General features: G+C 29.1%; 1 protein-coding gene across 3 annotated transcripts in view; it reads left to right on the plus strand.

Annotated features, from left to right (window-relative positions):
• LOC115244613 (connectin-like) overlaps positions 1 to 9,050 on the plus strand; it is a 141,075-nt gene that overhangs the window by 68,201 nt on the left and 63,824 nt on the right. The gene's annotated exons all lie outside the window — the stretch shown is intronic.

Raw genomic sequence — 9,050 nt, forward strand, 5'->3', positions numbered from 1 at the left:
TATAGAAACTTTTATTCTACTCAAGTATTAACTTATACTATTTTGCATAATATATTTATGATAACATATTACATAAAATTATAAATATACAATAAAATATACAACATATATATTATGTACAATATATATAACAAGTTTCATAGTTAACATTATTTCTCAATTGATAATCTTAGCATTTAGTTAGAATTAGTACAATTCTTTTGTTTGTTTTTTTTTTTGCTTTTCTGGAAGATTGAATTTTTTGAGTTGTGTCACTTTTCTGTGTACGATATCGTGAAGAAAAGCCTTTTATCTTCGACGTTCTTAAAAACTGATTATTATGCACACAGCGATTTTTAGTTGAAGAACGCTGCGGTTAAATGATTAAAATGTAAAAATTGAATAGCTTAGATTACGTATTAAAGATTAATACCGTTTTACCACAACCATTCCATAATTCTCCAAGGTTTCCTAATTACTCCTGTGCATATCATTAATTACCAGCCACTATAAGAGGCATATCTCGGCCATGGAATGGGCCTTACTGGCCGTGACTCTCATGGCAGTCACGTAGACGATGTGCGGTGTCGTCGTCGTCGTCGTTCTCGTCGTCGTTGTCGTTCTCGACACGGCATGTAATAACGCGCGCGGCGCCCGTTGCGATGCCGATGCTGACGCCGAAGCATCACAGCGGCAGATTAATCCTGATGAATTGCCGGACGGAATTGCGCGAAATTGCGCATCTCTACCGGGTGAGCCGTTCGAAAATCGAATTCGTTGACATACTGAGCGTGCCATGTCGACAACGTAGTTGCTCTAATTAAACGGATCGTTCGTATATGTGTATACGGCGGACACAATTGGGCAAACGTGGAATGTGCGGTGGCGAGCCTCTTTTTCAGAGGCAATCGTGTCGCTCGTTGATAACGCGGTAGATAGTCGAAAATTTGTTAGAAACGACACGACGAGAGCGACAGCGAGGCCGAGCGCATTTACTTGCAAATGAAAGCGGCGGACTTAATTAACGACGAGTTTTCGCGACTTCACTGAATGTGAAGTTACCGTCCATCGTCGCGAAGCATTAATCTTTTCAGTCGTTGTAAATTTTTTTTTTTCGAGTAAGAGAAGATCGCATGTCGTTCATTATTATTTATTTTTAAGGTACATACGCGTAACATATATACAGGGTGTGGTGTCATGTATACGTCATTACGAGATAATATTTCTTAACTGAAATGAAATAACAGGAACTGGTTTTTCGTACTTTAATGGTTTGCAAAAAGTACACAACATATACACTCACATCACACATATATAGTTTTTATTATTTAAAATATCTTTAGGTAGAACAGAAATTTCAAGTTGCTTAGATTTTCTGAAGAAATAGCTTTAGAGATCATTTATATTGCTTAAAATATTTTTTCTTTCTTACATAATTTGTTTTTTTGTTTATTCTGTATATAAAAATATTAGGATAAGATAATTAAAAAATCAAATGATTTTATTTTTATACTTCTATAAATAGAATAATGAGAAGAATGGACTGTTGATACTCATTTCAAATTGTCATTTGGAAATCTAAAACTAATTTTTGACAATTTTTTCCAAGTCTATATTTTTAAAATGTATTTATTTTTACAAGTAACAAATTTATCATAATTTTTTAATAAAAAAGTTATTTCTTATTTTTGAATAACATTATTAAAAAGTTCGTAGAAATCGAATAAAATAATAACAGTAAATGTTTTTTTTAAATTAATAATTTTTTTGTCGAAATAACGCTATTGTTTTTTTACGCAACATCCTATATATCCCACACATATATAGAGTGTTCAAAAAAACATTCAATATTTATATAGTAAATAGGACTCACTATACTGTGAGTAAAAAAACCTTAGTAAATATAGGTCGAAAGCTCAATCATTTTGAGATATAAACATTTTTGTATGTTAGCATTATGATTGACTTACTGGTTTCTACGTGTCGCATGCGATGTATAATCTATCTAAATCTTTATCTCGATATTTTTTACAGAAGATGTTCCACATGTCCTCCTTTCATTTCCATACACGCTTGGCATCTTCTTACAGAATCGCGAACTGTCTCGAAATGTCCAGGTCTCTGTCGAATTATTCAGAACGCGGTTTATAAATACTGAAATAAACATCGCATGCGACATGTAGAAGCCAATAAGTCAATCATGATGCAAACATACAAAAATGTTTATATCTCAGAAATGGTTGAACTTTCGACCTATGTTTACTAAGGTTTTTTTATCCATTATGGTGTGTTCTATCTACCATATAAATTTTGACTGTTTTTTTTTAACACCCTGTATATATGCACATATATCCCACACATACACGCAAACAGGGTAACAATTAGAAAGTTGCTAAAACTATTTGGTTATTATTTGGAAAAAATGGATAGAATAAAAAAATCATATTGTTCTGAGTATAAGAAACCTCTCAAATTTATTAGCATACAGTACAAAAATTATATAAAGCAATTTGTATTGAATAATCAAATTTCTTTATTTAATTTTTGTACTATATGCTAATATATTGTAAAATTGATTAAAGTTTTCTTGTAGTAAAAATAATTGGACTTTTTCAATTCTATCCATTTTTGTTTCCAAATAATAACCGAACAATTTCAACAGCTTCCTAATTGTCATCTCTTATAATCTGTACATGTTACATGATTAAAACCAAAGTTGAAGATTCCAATATTAAATATCCACGAGGGAAAACAGGTTAATTAAGAATCAGATGCGGTAATCGGAGCGCAATTTTCCTTTCAAATGTGATTTATTATTTGTTTATTTTCGTACGTTTCGGTCTCTTACTTAGACCATTATCAGCAGCTGTCAAATAATACATAAAACAATAACATGTGGACTATAAAAGTAAAAACCTTCTTACAGGTCAATTATATATAATTATATGATTATTTTTGTATTTAAATGGCGCAAATATGCATTTTATTTATGATATATGCATAATGTTCTTTTATTTTTTTATTTTTCAAGATGTATTTTTCTCTTTTTTATTTTGTAAATTTGAAGCAATAATGCGAGAATGCAAGAATACATTCAACGCAATACGATACGTAATTGCCGCGTTTACACATTAGAATTTTCGCCATGATCTTGCCATATCGCTAATTGGATTGCCGAGCTATTAACTCATAGGCAGGTAAGATTCCCCGGATAACTGTTGATCTCCTGACGAAGTTTCGCGGAGACGAGAGACGATGACGCTGGTAATTAGGTGATATATACTCTGTACTCGACATGTATATTTAAAGCCGAGCAATTTCCCTAGCTGTAAATTATTCGAAAAAAAAAATTGAGCGTAATTTTGTCAATAAAACTTATCATAGACAATACATGAATGAGTTATAATGATGAAAAAAAAAACTGTGGAATAAAAAACATTCAAATTTGTAGGATAAATAATTCTTAATTCAACAAGCGTACTTTTTTACCGCGTCACGTCGTAACGTCACTATTGCTTCTCGTATCATCTCAATCGACCATTTCCGCTTCCAATTCTGCGTGATCCAATCGGAAATAGAAATAAAGACGGCGGAAATAAAGGATGCGCATGGATATTTGAGATCTTTTACGTTTCTCCCCGATCTCAGAGAAGCAAAAGGAAATAGGTGATAGACTAATATTAGCATCTTCTCCTGTCTCTTTTTCTTCGTCTGGGATATTCGTAGATCCTTGCTATCTAGTTATGGTAATTCAGACGTAAAAATTGGAAAATCGTAACGCGAGTCATATTTGCGTTCAGACTCAATATGTCGCGGACATATATGGCGTTTTACGGCAGAATATACGGATTTATACATATGTTGTATCAGCGATTGGTGACTATGACTGATATATTGTCTCGCTTTTATTAAATATTAATCCATATCTCTTCCTCTTTATTTTTTCTGTGAGCTGCGAATCGTGAAATCTGTCTGTGAATTTTTTAACGAACAAAAATGTTCTATCTGGTTGTACAGAAATATTTCTGTATCCTGCCTCTATTTTCAGATTATTTATTTGATTTGAGTATATTAATCTAAGCTTATAATTTTTTTAAAAATTGTATATATCTCTTCTAATTTTAACAATTTTTTTTTTAAACAGGATAGTATGAACAAAAAATTCAGCATTAATTTTTTTAAGAATTTGTTTAGTTTATATAAAATTTTATTTAATTTGTAATGTTACGTAACATTATATGTATTGTATATAATGTATATATGAATATATATGTTAAATAATGTTGATAAATTATTTCTGAATTAACAGAGTTTATATCATTTGGTTAAAAATAGTTTTGGAAAAATTATTAATTCAGATTTTGTTCTTCTTCCATTATTTTGAATGTTTGAGAACTTAAGAATTATTTTCGGTCTAATTGTCAGAGCATCTTTACCTTTCCTTAGAGAGAAATTGACATTCTTGCATTAAAAATCTTCATGTTCTATAATATAATATTAGCATTAATTTTTAACATGTTATCTCTCTCATTTGCATTATTAGATCTACGTATTTTATGAGTTATTCATATGTTTTGTAATTATTAATATGTGATTAGCATTAACATTGTGTATAATTTTGTCATCTTTTTTATTTTTAATTTTGTTGTTCAGCTTTAGTCTATTATTCAAACGCTCTCAAACAAATTTTAATATTGATATCGTTTTGATTCTATAACCGTTTATCCGTATTAAACCGCAATTAAACGATAAATCCATGTACGTTCACGTTTGATCAAAGTGAATAGGCGATTTGTTAGCCACTTGGGTCAAGGATTCTCTTCAGCCTTTGCTCGCCTCTGCGACCAAAAATTTGTGGAAGGATCTTAAGAAGATCATCTCTTCTCGGTTTGACTTTTACGTTCGACAGAATTACAAGCTTTGAGTCAAGTACTTATTCTTTGGCTTCTCTTCTTATCCTATTTCTTTAAAATCCTGCTGATCTCCTCTCGTAAGCGAATAATGCTGATATGATGCTAATATTACACGATGCGGAAATATTTCGTGGAAATGGTCGATTTTGCATAAATCAAAAAATATGTTTGAGCTATTGTTAAAAACATTGATTAAAATGAAAAGAAAGAAATTTATTTAAAAAAGAGGGTACTTAATAATTATATTAGTAGTAGTATTTTGTAATAGAGTATTAATATATTATTAAAATTATATTGGTATTTTTTTTTTATTTCTCATATAGCATATATTTTATTATTAGAGGAGCAGTAAAAGCTGATAAAAAATTCTTTGATTATAAATAATTTGAAAAGTTTATTTATTGACAATAAGATCAAATAACAGCAAGTACTGAAAATTATATAACAAACAAATTTTTTAATAGAACAAAAGGGATCTCTATAGAATAAAAAGCGACTGCCAAATATTTATATCATTGACTTTCTTTTTTTCAACGGGTGAGAATGTGAGAGAAATCTAAAATAATTTTTTAATGTTTCTGAGAGAAAATCAAACTGTGAGATAGGACTTTTTTGAAAGAATCATCGAGACATTCTCCGTGGTAGTAGGAAAATTAAAATCCTTGTTGGAACGAGAAATGAAAAATTAGACAAGCCTGTAAATTAGTTTTCGCGTGTATGTAGGTCGTACTTAAGTAACGCTGGAAAAATGTAATTAATGGATAATGCGGCTAGTACATACTCGTTTCTCGCTTCACTTCGCTCCACCATGTTCTTCATAAAAATACATCGATATATGAAGAGCCTTACGTTGTAGGATAATCCGCGTACGATAGACCCCTCTTTAGCAGCTTGTTTAAGCAATATTGAGATTATTAACTTTAATAATATATCTTATCTCTTTATTCTTTGCTTCTTGTTGGTTTTTATTTAAAGAAATGGAAACAAAATTATATTTATAAATTTAATATAACTTCTATAATAAACTTCGATAAAAAACTTTGATTGTCTCTTTTTTTCTCTCTTTCTCTTTTTCTCTCTCTTTTCTTCCTGTCATCTCTTTCTGCCTTTTCTTGCCTTCTTATATTTTCTTTCTCTTTTAATTTTTTTCTTTTACCTTTTTAATGGAAGTAAGTTCAATGATATCAGGTCGTGTCAGGTATAAAGCTTAAAAAATATTTGGATACATTATCAATTTTTCAATTGTTAAGATCACAAAAACAAAATTTTACACAATAAGATTTTATTTTACATTTTCAATTTACGATACTTTGTTGTACAATACGTGTTTTATTAGGTATATATTACACGATTTTTTTTATTAAAATTCTTGCTCATAACATTGACGAGATATATAAAGAATTATCACTGACAAGTTATTTAATGAATATTTAACAACGTGGAAATCATCTGCGTTGGTATTTTCTCGTAGATGGTCGCTTTTTTGGCTAGGAAATTCATTATTATTAAAATTTATAGAACGGACTGACGCGCATCAGTTATCTCTGGTTTTTCGAATTTTTTGAAAAAATATTCCACACCGCGCTATGATGTCAAAGCAGCTTGCGCATTTTTTGGTTACATTATATGTGTGCCTGCGTGTATATGTGTTATATGGAACGCATTATATGCATATCATTTTTATGCATACATATCGAGATAGAAATTTCGACTAAAATATCGAATCAAATCCGGGGTAAGTTAGGATGAGAAATAATCGCGGTCACACGATTGTTTAATATTAAGGCAGCAAGTTTTTTAATATTAAAGCTGATATCGCGAGATAGATATATACGCAAGTAAAAATGCAAGACTTCCAATATTATATTTACCTTATTATATCGAAATAAATTTTATATATTTCATTTTTGCGTTAATAAATAGAAATTTAATTAGCAACCAATTTTTTATAATAAGAAAAAGCTTTAAATAATTACTCTTATTTTTTAATTTCTTATCAGAATAGATGGTCGAAACGTAGGAAAAACTGATAATTCTTGCTTCTTTTTAAAAGAATATATTCTACGAGTTTTTCCTACAATAAAGCATCTCGTTGACTAGTGAGTGATAGATCTCTGTGCAATAATTAGCGTTGCTGGTAATTACGCGAGCAGATAATTGCCAGAAGTCTAATTATCCTATGTCGGTGGCTTATCAGCAGATCTTACAGAATAAAACGCGAAAAGTTTCAACGTTGTGTCCATAACTCACTTTTTCTACTGCTTTCTATGGTTATGAGTGGAAAAAGCTCTTTCGAAGTGAATGGCGGAAAGCGCAGATGTTTTCCATATCTCTGCGTGATGAATATTTCAATTTAGTAAAATTTGTCAGCAATGAATATTTTCTAGTCTTTTTCGCGTATATTAAGCTTCTAATTTTTTCTAATGAATATTTCCTAATCTTTCTCGCGTATATTAAGTACTTTTTTTTATTTTATTGAAAATAAAGAATTTTTTTTTTTTGTAGAAAATTTAAATACAAAATTTGATTTAAACATTTCTATTTTATCTCTGCAATTTTTTAATTTTTATAATATTTTATTATTATATTCTTTTTAAGTGAGAGCCAGACGCGGTAAGTAAAGTGAACATTCTTTTTGTTTAGTGTGATTTTATTGATAGTTCAGTTTCGTACCTTTCAGTCTCTGATTTGGGGACCATCATATTAATTTACATATTACTTGCTGATGATGACTCAAATCAGAGACCAAAATATACGAAACTGAACTGTCAATTAAATCACATTAAAAAGAAAAAATTTGCGCTTTATTTACCGCGTCTGTGTCTTACTTAACTCGATTCTCTACAATTATTTGCTTTATATTCCTTTTATTATGGGATATAACTTTATTTCTATTACATTCTGCTAAACTCGATTTCTTTTTTAAATTATTGTGCGTAATAATTATATATTTAAATTTACATATTATGAGCATCGAAATTGTAACCGGAACATTTGTACTTATTCTCTAATTTATTGTATGAGTTTAGTGAGCTATAAAATTTAGTTCATATAACGTTGATTAAAATATTATATTTTAATTCTCACTGAAACTGAGAACTTCGTTCATTACCGCTCATCGGAATTTTGTTTTTATCGATCAAATTGTATTGCAACATTGCGAATTATCGCAACTGGAAACAAAATAAATCTTATTATGCACCGCCATATTATCGTACATTAACGTAATTACGATGCTAATTATGATGTCTCGTAATTCGAGTATTCCATATCAAAATAAACTAAATCGAAATTATTGTGAGAGATTCATTGTCATCTAAAAATAATAATTAATATGTGTGTGTGTGTGTGTGTGTGTGTGTGTGCGTGTGCGTGTGTGTGTGTGTCATAATATAAATATATTTAAGTTTTTTTGTATTATTATTTATTTAGTTTTATATTATATATATACAAGGTGTCTTTCACAGAACTGTTGCGCGCGTACTATCTACTAACGATAAATTCTTAAAATATTCTGATCCACAGCTTTAAAATTTTATTTTTGGAGTCAACTGCATTAATATATTATATAATAAAATATAAATATACTCAGCGTTCGACATTCTTTCAAATTTCGGAGTTAAATATTGGATATCTTATTTAAAAAACTTAAGGTAATTTAAATATTTTGATAAAAAAAACAAAATAGCGAAAAACTGATTACTGTACTATATATTCCTCTTGATATTATGAGACTTTTGTTTAAAACATTTTTTCATACAATATAAACAAGGTTTACGAGTAATTTAAGGTGATCACAAATTAGATGATTTACTCTGTATAATAATGTTACAGTAACATTGTTATATTACTGGATTATCAAATATTAAATTTTAATAATTTTTTAATGTTTATTAAGAAAAATTCAAGTTATCATACAAGAGATACTGATTTAATATGCATCTTGCTGCTTTGTAAGGCATATAAAGTGCAAACAATTTTAATTTTTTATAACATAGGATATGATATTTTGAATTTATTAAATTATAAAATTCAACATATATCTTTTTTCTTCTTTTCTTATTAAATTGGTTTAACTTTTATCTTGAGGAAATGTGATAACTTTCCGTAAGTTTAAATGATGTAATTTGACTAAATGGTCCAATATATATATATATA

Source organism: Formica exsecta, unplaced genomic scaffold, assembly GCF_003651465.1.
Source record: "Formica exsecta isolate Colony F162 unplaced genomic scaffold, ASM365146v1 scaffold826, whole genome shotgun sequence".
NCBI lineage: Eukaryota > Metazoa > Arthropoda > Insecta > Hymenoptera > Formicidae > Formica > Formica exsecta.